The sequence below is a fragment of the Mus musculus genome, chromosome 10 (genome assembly GCF_000001635.26).
Source record: "Mus musculus strain C57BL/6J chromosome 10, GRCm38.p6 C57BL/6J".
In the NCBI taxonomy this organism is placed as follows: Eukaryota; Metazoa; Chordata; class Mammalia; order Rodentia; family Muridae; genus Mus; species Mus musculus.
The window spans coordinates 65,875,429-65,895,637 of record NC_000076.6 but is presented as its reverse complement, the minus strand read 5'-3'; the positions used below and the strand labels follow the sequence as shown (position 1 = coordinate 65,895,637).

General features: G+C 36.1%; 1 long non-coding RNA gene across 1 annotated transcript in view; it reads left to right on the top strand.

The window, feature by feature from the left end:
- The window catches only part of Gm30853 (predicted gene, 30853), a 32,452-nt gene extending 12,602 nt beyond the window's left edge, over window positions 1–19,850 (top strand). The window contains exons 4-6 of the long non-coding RNA NR_155764.1: window positions 2,016–2,098; window positions 12,144–12,332; window positions 19,568–19,850. This is a non-coding gene — a long non-coding RNA (predicted gene, 30853). The remainder of the gene's footprint in view (window positions 1–2,015; window positions 2,099–12,143; window positions 12,333–19,567) is intronic.
- Window positions 19,851–20,209: the final 359 nt, after the last annotated feature.

Genomic DNA, 20,209 nt, shown 5'->3' with positions numbered 1-20,209 from the left:
CCACTTCAATTCTTCCTCTAGAGAGTAGCATTTTATTTAAGTACTTGTTTAATACTCTCTTCTGAATAATTACCCTTTGGCAAGTACACTTGTACTCCAGCAGTTTTCCACAGAATGCTACTTTGCATAAAGTTACTGGGAGAGATTTCTAAAGTCCTGATGAGCAGTAGATCTGCACTGTGTTTCATTGTAGCAAGCCTGCTATAACATCATTTTTTATCATTATAAACTTATGACCGATGTTAAAATGTACTAAGGCAAAAGAAATTGTTCTAAATAAATTTTGATATGCTATCAATTATAAAGTGTATCAATATTTAATGGAACATAAACTTTTTTCAATTTTGGTTTTAGATATTTTCTTCATTTACAATTCAGATGCTATCACAAAAGTCCCTTATACTCCACATTCTGCTTTCCAACCCACCCAAACTTTTAAAAAATGTGTTAGAGATGCAGTAATCTACAGTTCCAGCCACATAGATAGTCTTTAGTTTCCTAGTAGTCACTATGACCTAAGATATGAATAAAAGAAATAAGAATAATTTTAACAATCCACATAATGAAGGCAGTTGTTTCGAAAGTTATCACTTCAAGCAGGTATTCAGTATCAATAGTATGCTAGTGGTATATTGGGCATCTTGTTATTGTTCTAAGTTCTTGAGATATGATATGTAGCCTGTACTCAAGGCTGAGCTATATCCCAATGCATCATGGCCTCAACTACATGTTAATAAAAAAATTACTGAACACAGCAAGCAACAGTTCAGTTTCATCATCACATGTAGCTATCCAGCGGCTGAGGACAAACTGGGTACCTGAAAGGGGGGCTGGAAATGAAAAAGGAATGGGGTGCGAGAGAAGGATAAAGCCAATACAAAGGTTCTGATCAAGACTCAAAGTTTTAATATTCAGCACTATATTTAAATAAGTAGAGCCCACAGACCCATTCTTTGCTTGAGCTGGATTCTGTTGTTTTGTTTCAGCTGAATTATGTTGCAAAGCAAGCTCAGCAGACAATCTACTCCTGCGGGAAACTGCAGGTGCAGCAAGGTGGAAGACTCTACCTAGGTCATTAAGGTCCAACTGTGGCAAACACTTAAAACCTATTTAGCCTTCTTAAGGACAGGGGAAGGGCACAATCACAGAATGTTAGAGAGTGATAGCCTGGGGGAAAATAGAAGTCAGATAAGACCTAAAGGAGATACCACTAACTCATCCTTCTGTATTGTGATCTGTTCCTGTACATGATACCCTTCTATCTTTGGAGTATATTTATTCAGAAAACTGGTTGATTTGAGGGATTTAAGCATCATGTTAATGTGCATAAAAGTTTCTTGATACAAGTTAATATAATAATCTATACTTACAAAGCCGGTTAATTTGCAATAAGGTTAGCTTTGGCAAGTCAAACTTTTAGACACTAGAAAAAAATGTCTCTTGTAGACAGAATCTAAATTTTAAAATGTTTTCATTGAAAATGTATAGTAAAGTCAGCTTCCATAAGGTGTAATTTGTACCCCGCATCTGTTTAAATATTGGAAACAAATTAAGATAGGATATTAATCAGGGTTCTCCTCAATAACAGAACATAGAGAATTAGTCTGTCCATTCATAGAAGAGGTGTTTATTTGAATGGCTTACACGCTACAATCCAGCTAATTCAATAATGGCTTCGTATAAATGGAAAGTGCAAGAACCCAGTAATTCCACGAGGGATGATCTCAGCTGTTCTCCAGTAGATGCTGGAAACAAATGAGTAGGCTCTAATACCAGTGAAGAAATTGACTTGCTAGTGAGCTGAGACCAGGCAGACAAAAAAGCAAAAACATGACAAAACCTTACCCAGGCTCCCAGGAGAAGGCATGGCCAAGTGAGAAGTGAGTTTTTCCCGCTCAAAAGATCTGGGTTAAAGTTATGTCTTCCTACCTTAAAGATTCTTATTAGAATTAGATCTTCTGCCTCCAAATTACACAAAATTCCTTATAAGTGTGCCTTTCACTTTGGATTTCTAGTTAATTACAGATGGAATCAACTTGGCAACCAAAAATACCCATCACAGATAATACCCCTGACATTTATCCTGGAAATCCACATGGTAATTCTTTATTCCTCTGTGTGTGTGTGTGTGTGTGTGTGTGTGTGTATGTGTGTGAGTGTGGTGTGATATAAGTGTGATTGATGTGGATATATGAGAGTTTATATGTGTGTATATCTATTATATATTTAAGTACCAACAAATAGACTTCAGAAATGAATAATGAAAACAGAGATAAAATAAGGATATGGCAATGATATACTTTTAGTGACTATTTGAGTATACAGATCACGAGTCTGGATCTTGCTGGTAAACAAGACTTTTCAGTGCCTGATAAGTGAACCTTTCCACAGTTACGTTTGGGACTTGGCAGATTTCTGAAGTCCAAAACCAGTAGTTTCCTTTCAAAACTGTCACAGAATTTTCTAGCTCTAGAGTGAGATTTCTAGGTATCTAACAGTTAATAATTCTCTCTGACTAGATGAATCATCCCTTGATGCCCCCAAAGAGCTAAAGGGGTCTGCAACCCTATAGGTGGAACAACAACATGAACTAACCTGTACCCCCGGAGCTCGTGTCTCTAGCTGCATATGTATCAGAAGATAGCCTAGTCGACCATCATTGGGAAGAGAGACCCCTTGATCTTGCAAACTTTATATGCCTCAGTATCAGGGAACGCCAGGGCCAAGAAGTGGAAGTGGGTGGGTGGGGGAGTGGGCGGGGGGGAGGGTCTGGGGGACTTTTGGGATAGCATTTGAAATGTAAATGAAGAAAATACCTAATTAAAAAATAAATTTAAAAAAAAAAGAAAGGATGAGATTATTCAACAGTAAGCCTCCAAGATGACAATTATGTCAGGGGAATAAAAGTTATATATACATAGTATAGTTCAAGATTTTGTGTTTTTAGAAGATTTCTGAATATGTGACTGTGTGTGTGTCTTTGTATTTATGTGCGTTTCTTGTGCATTTTCTCTGGCTCTTTTTCTTCTGTTGGTTTTGTCCTGTTTTAGTTTGCTTGATTTAGTTTCATGCCGTTGTATTTTACTGTTATTGTTTAGATGACTATTTGCTAAAGAAAGAAAGGGTATGGTTTTTGATGGAAGGAGTGAAGAAATCTAGGAGCAGTTAAAAGAGAGGAAAGATATTCAGAATATATTGTAAAAAAAAAGTCTATTTCCAATAAGAGAATACTATAACAAAATTAAAATGTTTTTCTGGCTATGTGTTCTGTATTTGTTAGACATTAAAATACTATTTCTAATATTTTGCTTATTAAAATGTCTTTTATGAGCAAATTCTAATAGTATATTTTCTGATTAGTGATTTTTCTCTTATCATAGCAGCTATGCCTACCACACATGGCTGCTCAAGTTCAAGCCAGCCAAAATTCCAGCATAAATGAGGTGGGGTACTCTTCCGGTCTCACCCTTAACCAAGGAGCTAATACCAATGCTAGTTACTGAGGTAGGGAATGAGAGAGGACCACTCTTTTTGAGGATCTTCCCACCATAGAGTTCCTCTTGCTGCAGTGGATGGCATTATACTCATCTTCTATTTAGACTTAATGCATTATCCCAAAGAAGAAGGGGGAAGAAGATGGTGTAAGTGGAAGAGGAGGAGACAGAGGAGGAGGAAGTGGAAGAGGGAGAAGAAGACATGTAGTCGAGAAAGGACACACTGTACCTGAGAAGTGAACAAAATAAATGTAGACTGATAAGATAGTTCATTATATTTGTGTATGAAAGTCTCAAGAATCAAGAAAAATCATAAAAAAGCAGCATGTTTGCATCCTAAATTATATGTTAATATTCAGATCAGATTTGCTTTTTGTATCTTATTCTAAATCCATGTGTGTGTGTATATATATATTTATGTGTGTATGTGTGTGTGTATATATATATATATATATATATATATATATATATATACATATATATATATATATATATATATTTATGATATATGTATGCACACCAGACACACACACACATACATACACACAAACATACACACAGATGCTTATCACACAGATCTGTTTATCACATGTGTGCCTGGTGCCCACAGTTCCTAGAAGATGGCATGGGAGCCATGGAATCTGGAGTAAAGATTGGTCATGACCAACCATATGGGAGCTGAACTCTATCTTTTGGAAGAGAACACAGTACTCTTAATTGCTTAACCATCTGTCCATCACTATTGTGCCCAGTCTTTCAAAACTAAGGTAAAGATACCTTTAAAATAGTATATTATCTATAGTGTCATAAAAATAGTATATTATCACCCTTATTTCTTTGCATTATGTCCATTGCTATAAATAATATATCTCCTTTTGGGAGAATCCTTGTAAGAATACTGGTTCATTTCCAGCAGCTAACCTGCCCTTCAATATCACAATGTCATTCTAGAAAGATAATGTCACCTTGAGGCATCATGTGTGTGCCAAGTCTAGCTATACTGTATTTTTTAAAGGAATTTTGGCTTATTCTGGATCTGTAATTTTCCTGAAGAACTAATTAAATGTGACAAAGACTTAAACTGTTACATTAAAATAAAATCAGGAGGCTTGTTCCAAGAATAGGCTAACTCTTCCTCTCTCAGAATCCATTGAGTACCCATAGCTCTTCTAGTGGGAGTAGGGACTTCTGATATCTGCCTTCCCTCCCATTTGTTCTAGCATGTCAATTGTAATTTTTCAGCTCTTGTTTTGACAATCAAATTGAGAATTCATAAATGGGTGTACCTTTTTTCATATATAGGAAACATTAAATTATGGCATATGTTCTGGTCCTGTCACTCTTGGAGTCTTTCTACTACTCACTCTGGAATGTTTTCTGAGCCTTAGACAGTGACTGTGTAGTAGAGCTGGACATCTCATGGTCAGTTGCTCTCAACATTTTGACCAGTTGTAGCTCTCTGTGTTTTTTTGTTTTCCTGTTGCTATGATGGAACACTGATCGGAAACAACTTAGAAGAGGCAAGAGTGTATTTGGCCTGTATTTCAAGGCCATTACCAACTGTGAAGGAAAGCCAGGGCAGAAAATCAAAGTTGGAACACTGTTTGCTGGATCTGTCTCTGGTTGTCTCACATGCTCATGCTTTCTTGCACAGCTCTGGACCTCCTATATAGGGATGGCACCATACACAACAGAACTAGGGCCCCCTTCATCCACTAGGAATTCAGAAAATTCTCCACAAGCCTGCTCACATGTTCATCTGACCAAGAAAATTCCTTACTTGAGGTTTCTCTCACATGAATCTAGGTTCTGTGATTAGTTGGTACACTTGGGTTTTGCAGAAGCTGGAGTCGGCCTCTTTGTTCTTATTCATTAGAGCAATATTATCCATCTGATCAGACCCCAGGTCTGCTTTTCTGCCCTGTTGCTTTTCTCTAGCGGCCTCTTGTAGAATGGTGTTGGGTTTGACCTACTGTAAAAGTATCTTTGTGTAAAAGCAGCTGGGGAGGTCCATGAGTGCACAGTGAGGCTCTATTATTTTTTATGGGTACAACCAAGCATTGTCTACAGTAGTGCTCTCAGTATATGAGCCATGACTGACAGTTTTATGTCCAGATCTTTATGGGTCTGGAGATCTTATAGATAAATAATTTTATTCGCTGCCAAAGCTCCCTTGGCGATCATTAGGTGTTCTGTGAGTCTCTGCAGTTTCCCTCAAAACCACATCAGAAACCAGTTGTAGAATAGTCTTGATTGACTTTTCCACTATTTGATTTTATTTATCCTCCCTGTCTCTTCTCCATCCCTGTCTTGGCTTCTATAATTTTCTACTATTGAAACATGACACAGGATGCAAATCACATTTATTGGAACAAAGTAGGGAAAGTACTTTTCTCAGATAAAAAATTGTAATGAAAATACTTAAGAAGAAAAATAATCACAGAAACAATTTTCCACAAACAATGACAGTCTTAAGCTAAAATAGCAACAAAACCTCACATTGTAGACTAAGGCAGTTTATGGCATTTTTTACACAACTTATTTGCAGGTTAAATTAATTTTCTAGAACATGGCTCATTAACATTTTTAGTGTTTGCCATATTTTAAAATAATATTGTTGTGTACCATTGGAATAAAATTAATAGTGCATTAAAATGATCTCACCTTAAATCAGGGACAGTGTTCTGTAACGAGAATTTGCAATTCCCTAGTGACTTTTTTTTCCTTTGCTTCGAAAAGAAAAAGCTTCAATATTAAAATGATGTATGAAGGTGGATGGAAATTTATGACCTTAAGTTGCTGCAAATCATTTGTATTGATCTGTTTTGTTTCCATTCTACTGAAGCTAATGGAAATCATTTGTCACCTGGCTTGTCCCAGATGATTTGAAAAAAAAGAGAGAAAATGAAAAAAGAAAGAAAAGAGAAGAAAAGAAAAGAACAAAAGAAAACAAAACCCAAGATCACATGAGTCCATTTATCAGACTTGCTGATGGTTTGGTACAAGTGTGCTTATGTCTGCAATCCCCAAGATACATTCAATTTCTAGTGAAGCAGGGGATATTAGTTTGTAGTGCTTATAACCTAAAATAAATAAATGAAATACTTATGTGAAAAAATGTATAATGGAATATGTAGAATAGTTTAATAAAATGGTAAATAAGTACTTACATTTTCCGGCCAAATATGCTATGTATAAATAATATGTAATAGTTTTTATGCCATAAAAGCTAAAATTTAAATATAACATTTGAATTCAACTTTGGTAGTATTACATAGCAAACATAAAAGGAACAAGACCAGTAAAGCAAGACAAGCTGACTCTGAGACACATTCCTTTCAATTTTTACTTTTCTTTTTTGGCTGTCTTGAAATTTTCATTCTGAGGATAAGGTTTTGTTCAAATTTATTTACAGGAATAGGAAATTCAAGAAGGGTCTTTATGCCTTTTATCTTCATGAGTGGTAGGAAAAGTCAGTCATAAGAAGTAAACTTTATTTGACTAATTTTCAAATTCTCATAAAGTTTTTCCTCCTGTACTACTTCCTTTTGTATTCTAAAATTACAAGAAACTGAAAACAAAACAATAACAGAAAAGAAAAACAGAGACAAATACAAATTTGACTCGCTAATAGTGCTTAATAAAAATGTAAGTATATCTTATATATACTTCTCTTTACTATATCCCAAGTTGTAGATCTGAGATTAAGTCACCCATATGTTCCACTGAGCTGATCCCCACTCAGTCATTTGTTCATTCCACACACCGTTCCATCCCTCACAATTAAGGGATCTCATGGAGATACAAGAGTAGCTACAGAGCACTCTACCCAGAGGACACAGCATGAAGAAGGGATTTCTAATGGCATTCAGTAGAACAATGGAATGTATCATAATGTATAACTAATATATAGAGAGACAAACACTGCTTACAATATCTGGAAACTCTTGGGGAAAAAGAAGGAAGCAAATGAAGCTGGAGCTTATAGATGTAAGGAAAGTCCTGAGTGCTCAGACCAGTGTGCAAATATGTCAGACCAATGTAGGTAACAAGTCCTTTCAGGGCAGATGGTCTAGTATATCTGAACATTTTTTAAAGGACATGCACAAAGCTGGTTTTCTATTAATATATAATCTTATGCATTTGGCTATTTTGCTTGCCTTTATGAATGTGTCTGATGACCCTGGATGTCAGAAGACAGTGCCTGTTCCCCCCTTAAACTGGGGTTGCAGATATTTGTGAGCCATTGTGTGAATACTGGGAACCAAACCCCACATTTGCAAGAGCACCAAGAGCTCTGAATCATTCTTCATGATGAGAAGAGGGGTCCTGGAAGAGCAGAAATGCCTTTAAAATGAAAGGAATCACATATTTAAATATTTTACAAGTAAGAAAAAAGGAGAGTAAATAAAAGACAAATCTACTTATTTCATGACCAACAATCTAGATATACTTTTGTGACAAATGCCTAGTATACTTCAGAACATATATCGAACATTAGCTTCCAATAGTTTGTTATTTAAATTGGGAACCATGTTAAATTATTGCTTTTTGAGCTATGTCTACAAGTGATGCTGCACTTCTAAGTCTATTGATAAAGGAAACTGCCCTGAATCCTGTTTAATATTAGGCATGGAAATGGATTTTGCATGTAAAATGCTAAAAGATTAAGGTTGTGTTACCAAGAAAGATACTAAATATTTCAAACTAATGGAAACAAATAGATGAAATTACACTGACTAGACCAATGACAGAGTACCAATAATCAATAAATTGATCAAGATACAAACATGAATGAATAAATGGGTAGGAGATTATTTAAAAAAAATTATGACAACAGATATCCCCAAAGGACAATATGTAGTCAATGCATACTTATCCTTAAAAGCAAAAAAACAAAAACAAAATCAAAAATAAAAACAAAACCACTTCCACACACAAAAGAGAGTATAATCAACAAAATAACAAAAAATTTCTTAAACTAATATTTAGGAGCTTGACAATTTATATTTGATGAATTCTGAAGCAACTTGTTTAAAACATGACATGATATCTGATAAACTAGAATTCATAATTGGATTGATTTGCTTATATAATTAATATATATTTTGTTGAAAAATTCTCTCGAGACACATAAGCAGGGTGGAAGATAATACAAAAAAATATTGAAAGTGTTTGTAACAAAAGAACTTAAGTATGTGAGCCAAATAATATAGTACTCTTTTAACTATATTATAGGCTTAGTAGACTTATACTAATTTATAAGAACTTATTAAAAGAAAAATTTACTTAGTAAATAAGAGTAACACTAAAAATGTTGACTGAAAACTGGCATAAGCAAAGATATTTTCCTCAGAAGTCTATTTTGCTGGGTTGATGCAAAATCACAAAAGCCCCCAAATCTCTTTTCAGAATTCATGTGTATGTTTATTTAGGGATGCAAAAAAACCTACTAATCATGTTGTTTAGAGAAACCAAGAATAGAATGACTGCTGAAAGCACATGCCATTTCTTCTGATCTGCCTGGTGATATCTAACATCCCTAGATTATTGGCTTAAACCGACACCAAGAATACTCCATTTCCTGAAATCCTGAATGCATGTCAGGTGGGATGGGCCTCCGAGGGCTTCTCTGGACAGCTTTGTTACCTCAGCAGCCTACTTCATTGCCCTTTTTGTGCATCACTCCTGCCTAGTCATTCCCAAACATTTCATAACTGGAAACAGTAAAGAGATTTTTATATGGAGAAAATGGTGTAGCTGATGGTGTCAGAGAGGTTAATTGTTCGTTTTCTTTCCCATTTGTGTTCTTTTATTTCCAGTGTAAAAAGAGAAAGGCTGTTTAAACCATTGACACAAGTTAGAATTCATATTACCAGTTGTCACTTTTCTACAAGAAAAACACTGATCGCTGCCTTTCTCCTATTTAACATATTTATTTACCACACTCTATGAGTGCTTATCTTTGTATCTCTAGAGTTTCATAAAAACAAACATGTGTTTTCTTTTTAATATAATATGAAATTACATATTTTAATTATTAGTTTTAGGGCTCCATATTTGTTAGTTAAGATATATTCATTCTGAAAATACTGGTTTTGTCTGAATTTGTTTTCACACCAAAATAAGAACCTCACAAAATAATTGAGATGTTTCATTTCTAAATTTAAATAATATTGGGGCTATGAGGCTTGTCTTAGAGGACATGATCTTGGGGAGAAAGCTCTCAAGAAGATTATCTTGAGCCCCTTCCCCCACCAGCCATGCACAGGTTCTTACCCTCCCTTTTGAGACTAATACTTTTCTCATTCCTTATCTGTCTGTAAGATTATATTCTTATATGTTTAAGATTATGCAATGATCTTGTTTATAAATAATATACTATAAAGGTATATATATATATATATATATATATCAGGTTTTTCAATAAATTATCACATATATAATTATATTTATTTAAGACTAAGATCAAGAAATGGAATGATACTAGTGTTCAATAACTTCCATTTTGCTTCTTTTTAACACATCATACTCCCAAGTATAACTACTATTCTATACAATGTATGTATATTTTCACGTGCCTCTGTTTCTTATATAAAAAGATGTCAGGGTAGGAGAGATGGCTCAGTATTTAAGAAAAATTCCTGCTCCTTCCTAGGACCAGAGTTTCATTCCCTACACCATATTTGGCAGCACACAACTTCCTGGTAATCCAGCTCTAGGAGATGCATTGACTCCAGCAATCATTGAGCAACTGTACACAGGGACATATAGACCCTGCCCTCACATAAATAAAAGTAAACTTTATAAAAGAAACATCCATACTTTTCTTCCTATTTCTACTTCTTCCATGTGATATTGAGCTCTTTTTAGGTTGTTTTATTGTACTTGTGTGTTTGTTTTGTTTGGTACATGGTTTTAGATTGTTCATGATACTGTTCAACATCAGTAGGAAAAAATGTGTGATTCTCAATATACTTATTGTCTTATTTATGCTTATAGATTTATTTCTGTCATCTACTGCTTTTTTTACAGTATAGAATAGGGTTTATTTATGGCATGGGGAGGGGAGTTGAGAGGGTAGCAGAGGCAGAGAAAAGCCGAGAGAAGGAGAGAATAGAGAGGGAGGATGCTGGCCATGACTATGTGGAGAGAGGGCAGAAGGGAAGGGGAGCAAGGGGGCAAGATCTAAGAGAGAGGCAAGAGTGTAAGAGCCATCTACTGCTTTTATGTCATGCTTTATATTTCTCAAAACTAATCATTAAGTTTTTTGTGCTCTTTACCTGCAGATCTCCCAACATAGAATATTCCCAGAGTGAAAATATACTATCTTTTTCTGGTGTTTGTTTCTGCCAATTGGGTCATAGAGTGCAGTGGTGGAGGCTCCTATAAATGTCAGATTGTAGATTGAGCAGTCTTTTCTAGTCCCTAAAGGCCCAGAAATGGGGCTCTTTGAAGTTGTGCTGAGATGAGTTCAAACACAGTTCACACTACAACTAGTCCTCCAACTAGAGTGCCCTACAACTAGACACTCCACAGTAATCATGTTCTGCTCCCAAGTGTCTGCTACCATCCCAGAATGAGCATCTATCCTAAACCTCTATCCAGCATATTCTAGCCATATCCAGGTACATTCTTATTCTATTGGGACAGGCTAAGGAAGAAAGGTCTTTAGGGCAAAAATTTTCAGACTCATGGTTAAATTGAGACTAGCCAACAGATGTTCAGCGACCTCTGATGTCTCAGTCTTCCCTCCCTCCCCCTCTCTCTTCTTTCCTCCCTTCCTTCTCTCCCTCCCTGTCTCCTTCTCTTCATCTCTGCCTTCATCATTCTTTACTTCTCTCCTTCCTTCTGTCTAACCTATGTATTCAATGCTACATGATTTTCTCTAAGAATGATATTTTATGATGTTAGTAACTGTGCTTTTGGGAAGATCTGTCAAAGGTAGAAATATTGGAGGATAAAGGCTCTTTCTTACCAAGGTGGAAAAGTTTGCTTAAGCTATAACACCACTGTGGGATGCAGACAGAGAAATGTAATATTTACAGATTGTCAGTGACTCCACAAGTGCTATCTTACATCACTAGATATATGCGTGTGCATTTTAATCACTGTTCTTCAGAAGTTGTGATGGTATTGATTTTGCATAAACTCTTTGAGGAGATTCATTCTTTCATTTTGTCATCTGCAAATACTTTGAATCACATTTATGTATTCAGATAAACTGTACATTCTTGTAGTAATATCCTAGTACCCATGTGGCTCATTAATTTTGTTTGTCCATTTGTGATTCAGTTTATAATGGATGCTCAATTAAACACATAAATCAATTTTGAATGAGATTATAGACATGGATAAAAACCAACATAAAGAGTCTACTCCTCATGAGAGATTGAGATACCATTCAATCCTGTCTCTGAGCCTGAGAACATGTTACTTATGCTTTTTAAAGACATAGGATATGATATGTCATGCAAAGTAGAGTCTGTGGTCTACACAAGGTTGCTGAGTAGAAATGCACTAAAAGAAGTGAGTTGTCAAAGCTTATGTCAACGTTAGGTAGGCAAAGATCCTGGTAGATCTAAAGTATCTCATAAATGAAAGTACTCAGCTTCTCCTTTTGCTGTTTTTCCCCCTCATCATACTCAGAACATGTCCTCACCCAACCTGCAACATGGGTTCGAAGTCTTATGATTTTTCAAACATCTGAAATGACAAGACCACAGTCAGAAGTATAATACCTAACATCCTAAGGACTAGAGAGAACCAAGAGAGATGGAACTGGGATCAGTTAAAGTGCTTCCCTGATGGATAACTGTCCACTGTTCTTCTAAGAAGGTAAGTCCACTCCATTTGTTACCATTGCCAAGTTTATATTACTCATAGATGAACTGATTTCTTGGTATGAGGAATGTGGCTGTACTATTGTGCAACTAACAGTGGAATTGGGGCAAATAAAGCAAGAGGATGGAAGAGTTGAGGGGGCAGTTGTGATGAATAGTTTTGAGATTTACCTGTAGAAAATTTACGTCATAATGCTATTGGACATTTTAGTACTAACATAAATGCAATGAAGCAATCTGCTGTAATGTTGACTTACATTTTTGTATTATAGCAATTTTCTATAATAAAATTTTATTGAGTGAATCTTGACAGCAATAGCAAAATAACCATTTTTCTTGAGATTGCAGCATCATTATTGATTGAAGTTAACTTGACAGTTGTTTACAGTGAGAGTTATTTTGCCCTAAATAATATAGTTATCACTTTTTATTAAGACAAATTGTTAAGTATCCACTTGATTATTGATTTATGCTACAATGTTAAGAGATTAATTAGGAAGAAAGAATTACCTATCATATAAAAACCTACATTTCAGGATGCAACATGTACTTATATGTGCATGTATGTGTGAATTTATATTTGTATGCTTTATATAATTATAATTTGTTGTGTTTAAGAGTCACAAAATAGTTCTATTTTTAAAGAAAGACAGAGAAACATAAGGAAATCTACCTACTTGTCTCAGCTATTGTGAAGTTAAAGATAGCATGACAGGTGGTATTGACATAACTCTAATATAGAATTTGATCCATTACTGATAAAGCATAGCTAAGAAAACTGCACATTTTTCATTATATATGTGTGTACATATATATATATATATAATATGTATATATTATGTAATACACACATATATGAATATAATATGTGTATTATATACATATTAAATGCATGTAGCATATTTTATATATTATATCATATACATATATAATGTATATGCATTATGTATTTATGTACATACACACATATATGTATATATATGCATGTATATATGTAATATATGTGTAATATACACTGTATATATTATATCTAAGTTGCTATCTTCTGTTCTAGGGAAAAAAACAAAGAGAAGTTCTTGTATTAAAAATCATATGACATTGGAGCCAATTTGACACATTTCTAAAGTTAATAAGTATAAATAAATAATATAATGAACAGCAATCCCTTGGCAGGATGCAATTATTGCATCTAGGTTTTGTTGTATAGGGCATTGGACCTAGGATAATGTGCATAGGGTTTGTAGTTCTATCAATGAGCTACATTTCCATGAGTTTCTTTTATACAGTTTTAATTTTGCAATACAATATTACTAGGTTATCCAGCACTGCCTCCAATTCCTGAGGCTTTTTAGGACTGTACCACAAGACACAACTTAGTGATGCTCTCTTAAAGGTTACAGTATTCTGCTTACCTGTAAGAACAACAAGAGAATCACTTGAACATTATTGAAAATTTATATAAGAAACAGAAAGAAAAAGGAATAGAGGAAAAGAATGACAGAGACAGATCTAGACAGAAAGAGGCAGAGATTTTAAGAATGATTAAGAATGAGATCTAGTGAAATGGTTTATTGGGTAATGGTGCTTGTCTCCAAGCCTGGTGTCCTAAGTTTATCCCCTAAGACCCACACTGTAGGAGAAAATCGTTTTGTGCATGCTGTCCTTTGACCTCTGCATGTGTGCCATGGCATGTTTTCATGTAAACATACACACACCCTACATATGTTCAATGTCACATGTTTATGTATGTACACACATATTGCATGTGTGTCATGGCATGTTTTCATGTACACACTCACTCCCACACACACCACCATCACCACCATCCACACACATATACAACTGCAGTAAATGAATATTTAAAAATTTGGTTAGAACAGCATGTTATAGAGAGACCAGTGAGAGAAGAGGTCAGAGAATTACCAGAATATGACTGGGAAGACACCAAAAGAGGTATAAGGATTCAAATGAATCACACTGCAGAAAAAAGAGGTGACTCTGAAAAAAGAGATAATGTATCAGACTTCTGTTCAGGATGACAATTTGTGTGTGTGTGTGTGTGTGTGTGTGTGTGTGTGTGTGTGTGTGTGTGTGCTGTATGGCTTTAGGGAATCACCTCAGAATTGACTGATAATGGAAAAGGATCAGATATAAAATCTGATACTTGAGTCAGAATTAGTTACTTGGACATTGTTCAAATTCAAGGAACAAACAAAAATTTCAAAAGTGCACATGGAGGTCTTCTTCCTGTAAATAACTTCTACCTCTATATCTTCAGGCTTCCCTGTACATCCTAAGTAGTTACACATACGAAAGATCAAATGGAGCAGGGAACTTGCTAAGAAGAGATTCACAGGGATACAAAGGGAGAGTGAGACAGGACAGTGCAGGGTGAAAAGGAGTAAAATTATTTGCATACATGAAAAGATGAAAAAACAAAATAAACAAATGAATAAAAAACCAGAAATGCCTGCCAAGTATGAGATGGAGGGATAGTTTCTAACCATAGGAGGCCAAGAATTGCAAGTGGTCAACAAGAAATTACTAGTTAGTCAGTCTGGTATATCTTGCAGAGATAGGTTGCCCAACATTGCCTGAGCCTATTTGTTTATCTCTCAGCTTGCCCTTCAGCCTATAGGAGCCTTTCAGGACCCCCAAGAGCACCATGCATCCCCATGGAAACCTTCACAGTCCTCAAAAATGACTAGCTTGGGAATCTGTTCCAACAACCCTATCCCAGTCAGAACCACTCACCATCCCAGTACAACTGGGACACAGCCCACAGAGTAAAGTCTACTTGTGGCACAGCCAGCAGAGTCTGATATCCTGAGCTCCATTGCCTTTCCCTTGGCTTACCCCATCTTCCCAAGAAGTCCTGCTGCTATTGGAATCATCCAGCCAACACCAGGGAAACCTAAATGCCAAACGGACAGCATAAGAACAAAATCAACAAGACCCATGGTAATATGGCAGTATCAGAGCCCAGCTATTCTGCTACAGCAAGCCCTTGATATCCAAATGAAACTAACCAGTACCCCGGAGCTCTTGACTCTAGCTGCATATGTATCAAAAGATGGCCTAGTCGGCCATCACTGGAAAGAGAGGCCCATTGGACACGCAAACTTTATATGCCCCAGTACAGGGGAACACCAGGGCCAAAAAGGGGGAGTGGGTGGGTAGGGGAGTGGGGGTGGGTGGGTATGGGGGACTTTTGGTATAGCATTGGAAATGTAAATGAGCTAAATACCTAATAAAAAATGGAGAAAAAAAAGAAGACAATTTTAAATCCAATCTTATAAAGATGATAGAGGTCTTTAAAGAGGACATGAGCAAATTCCTTAAAGAAATAAAGAAAAATACATTCAAGCATGTATAGGAATTAAAATATGAAGCAAACAAGTATAAAGAAGTACAGGCAAAACCAATCAAATAGGTAAAAGATAAGAATAAATCTGCCTAAAACTTGAAATGGTAAGTAGAAGCAATAATGAAAACACAAACTGACACAATCCTGGAGATTGGAAACTTAAGAAAGAGAACAGGAACTACAGATGTAAGCATCACCAACAGAATACAGGAAATGGAAGAGAGAATTTCAGATGTAGAAGACACAATAGAAGAAAGTGATATATCAGTCAAAGAAAATGCAAAATCTAAAGAATTCATAATATTAAACATCTAAGAAATTTAGGACACTATGAAAAGACTAGATATAACAATAATAGGAACAGAAGGAGGAGAAGATTCCAGTTCAAAGGCCCAGAAAACATCTTCAACAAAATTATAGAAGAAAATTTTCTTTACCTAAATTAAGAGACACATATAAAGAAACAAAAACTTACAGAACACCAAACAGATTGGACCAGAAAAGAACATTCTCTCACCAATACTAGTCAAAACACTAAATATGCAGAGCAAAGAAAGACTTGTAAAAATTGTATGTTCACAAAGCAAACCTCACCAGATACAAGAAGATTGAGATAACCCCATGCACTTTTATCAGATCAGCATGGATTAAAGCTGAACTTTAACAACAGAAACAACAGAAAGTCTACATATTCATGGAAACTGAACAACTCTGCTCAAGGATCAGGGAAGAAATAAAGCAATTAAAGACTTTCTACAGATCAATGAAAATGTAGGCACAACATACCCAAACTTATAGCACACTATGAAAGCAGTGCCAAGGAAAAGTTCATATTACTGATTGCTCTCAAAAAAAAAAAAAAAAAACATGGAGAATTCTCATGCTAATGAATGAAAATTACAACTAAAGACTCTAGAGATAAAAAGAAGAACCAAATACCAAATACGCCCAGGAGGAGTAGACAGCAGAAAATAATCACAGTCACAGTCAGGGCTGAAATTAATCAATTAGAAACAAAGAGATCAATATAAAGAGTCAATGGGACCGAGAAATGGTTCTTTGAAAAAAACCAACAAGATAGATAAACCCTTTGTCAAACTAACTAAAAATCAGTATGAACAGTATCCAAATAAACAAAATCAGAAATTAAAGGAGACATAACAACAGAAAGTGAGGAAATAAAATTCCAATCTTCTTCAGAAGGGGAAACAAAATAGATAGTAGAGTTCTATGGAAAGAGGTAACTGGGTAGAAGAGGAGATAAAGAGGGGAGTGGTGGAAAACATTAGTAAGGCGGGCAGGGGAGATCTTGGGGAAAAGGGCAGTCTCTAGTACATCCCAGAGACCTGAGATTGAGGAAGTACCAGAGGGCCCATAATGGCCACTCTAGCTGAGACTCCTAGCAGTGGAAGATATGGATCCTCAAGTGGCCACTTCCTGTAGCCTGGCAGGATTCCCAGAGGAGAGATAAGGACAGCAAACCACCCACAAAACCTTTGACCCAAAGTGTGTCCTGCCTACAACAGTGCAGGACAAAGATAGAGCAGAGACTAAGGGAATGCTCAACCAATGACTGCTCCAAACTGAGATCCATCCCAAGGGCAAGAACTAATCCTTGACACAATTAATGATACTCTAACAGTCAATGGAGATGCAGAGACTCACACTCAAACATTAGATGGAGCTCAGTAAGTCTGGCAGAAGGGTTGGGAGAAGGATTGCAGGAATAGAAGAGGACAGAAACTTCACAGTTAAACCAATGGAGTCAAATAACCTGGACCCTTGGGGACTCACAAAGACTGAATCACCAACTGAAGAGTAAGCATGAAGTGAAATTAGAACCCATGTACATATGTAGCAGATGGTCAGTTTGGCCTTCATGCAGGTACCCCAACAATTGGATGAGGATCTGTTCCTGAGCCTGTTGCCTGTCTGCCTTTGGATCCAGCACCAGAAATGGACCACTTTGTTTGACCTCAATGGGAGACCATGTGCCTAGATCTGAGTGACTTGATTTGGGGGTGGAGGTATTGAGGGAGTGACATTCAGAGGGAGGCTTCCCCTTCTCAAATAGAAGAGGAAGGAGGAAGGAGGGGAAGACTTGCATGAGGTGGTATTGGGAGAAGATGAGGGGCTGATATTGGATTAGAAAGTGAATTAATAAATATTTTTAAAGAAATAATAACAAATTACAGTGTAGATTTAATCAGGATAAGATCAAGGAGTGAGAATCACAATCATGTGGGATGTGACCATATTGATAGTGTGACCGATACATTTTGGGATTCACTAGTAACTCATTGAGTAGCACTTCAGTCTGCATGCCTTTCATCCCAAGCCTCTAATAAGGAGACTGAACTGCACACCAAGCATGGAACAATAGCTGAGTACTTCCTTACAAAGTTCATGTTGTTTCAGTCATTGGTTGCTGAGACCCACTTCAAACACCAGAGATGAATATAATAAGTATGTTATTATAGGGTGACAACTTAAGTGTTAGAGGATGAACTGAAATGATGCACCAAAAGCAGACAAAGTGGCTCCAGCTTGATGATTCAGTTGCAAAGTCGCTTACCACCACGCCGGACACAGTTGGAATCTATCAGATTCTATCCTGGGGAACCAGTAAGTTTATTTGACTTACTGAATGCGGGTGAGGGTTATTGGGAGAACATGTGAGACCTCAAAGCATCTGCACTGGAAAGTCTACAATAAGCATGGATGATTGAGTCTCCTTAACTGTATAGATGGAACCCCCTTTCAACCAGTCTTGCATAGCCTACATCCATCAACATCTCCCTAAACCCTGAGACCAGGTCCAGTTAGGGCAACTGTGTACAAATAGTTAGGAAGAATAGCTGGACTCCTGGCATATAGTCCAGTGATCATCCTCAATCCTCATCTGAAGAAGGAATGACAAGCCTAGTTGTAATGGAATCTTGCAAGAAGGCATAGATGCTTTGTTGAAAACGGGGGCCATTTTGCCCAGAGGAGCACATCCTACAACAGTTATATAATGTATCCTAATCACAAAAAACCCCAGCAGACATCATGATGACTTTTCAACAGTCATCAGAAAATAGAATGATGCTGTCACAGTGATTTAAAGAAAAAAGGCCATGGTGACTTAGTCCCTGAAGCAATGATTCCTGGGAAGCTGTTCTAGAACTCACACATTAAAATACATAATCTATTCACACACACCACTAGAAATTTATACACACTGTATAATAGACCCACTGTTTCCAATGTGTTTAGGGCTTTATAATTAAACGTTTTTTCTTCCAGCTGATGCAACTGACATCATTTAGAAAATGATTTTATTTCAACAGTAAACTGAGTTGAAAATGGCATCGACCATGTCACATCTTCTTCTACAAAGACCAATGCAGTAATTACTTTTCTAAACAGATGGTAAGAAAAATAATTTGCTTAGAAGAGGATCTCTGTTTGGCCTTTCTGTGAGCAAACTATTGGTATTAAAATCTAGTTACAAGCTCATCTTCAGTGACTGAGAACTTTGGGGTGGTTTAAAAAGCAATTGCCATTACTTTGGAAATGTATAGTAATAAATTATGATAAACTATAAACAAAGGTTAATAAGATGTTGGATCAACCAATTAATGCAAATCTTAGGCACTCTATTTTATTGGACTCCACAGAATATTTTATAGACAAATGTGCATTCTCTTTTTGAGTCTGAGCAGTGTCTTGTACCGACACCCAACTATTCTGTGGCTCCTTTACATTTGATGGGAAACAAAGCTGAGATGAGCTTAGACAAATGGGTATTATGATACAAAATATGGTTTGCTATGACAGGGTAACATGATTCATTGTGTTTTCCTATTTTGAATTCACAGGGGGATGCTGAACATCTCTGAATATAAACATGGAAACCTTCCATAACATCTGCTGCTAATTTCTGCCAGCTGAAAAGTGATAATGATGATGAATACTTTTGTTGATGATGTGGATACATTGGTCTAACTAAATTAACTTGCAGACTCAGGGCATATAATTGAAAACACATGATTTGTGGTATCACCTGGTTGGCTTTATGGGTAGTTACATATTTAATTGTTCCAATACGTTTAACTTTAAAAAGCTAAAAGGGTAAAATAAACCAGAATATTGGTATAATGTCAGGCTGAATATAGCTTGCTTATTTGATCATCATCAAATATTTTTGAAGGCAAAAATTGACTGAAAATTGTATACTTAAGATACTAACTTGCAATTATTGATGAAGGGTGGTGATAATTAAGGTTTTCAGCTAGCCTGAAACTTCTTACTGTTAGCCTAATCAAGTTTTGTTTTATAGTGGACAAATAAATATATTTTAAAAGTATATTTGTAGTGGATTGAATGAGAATGGCCTCCATAAGGTTATATGTTTGAAGACTTTGTTTCTCATTGGTGGAACTATTTGAGAAAGTTTAGGAGGTATGTGTTGTTAGGAGGTATGTGTCACAGGGGCTTGAACTTAGAGATTTCAAGAGCCC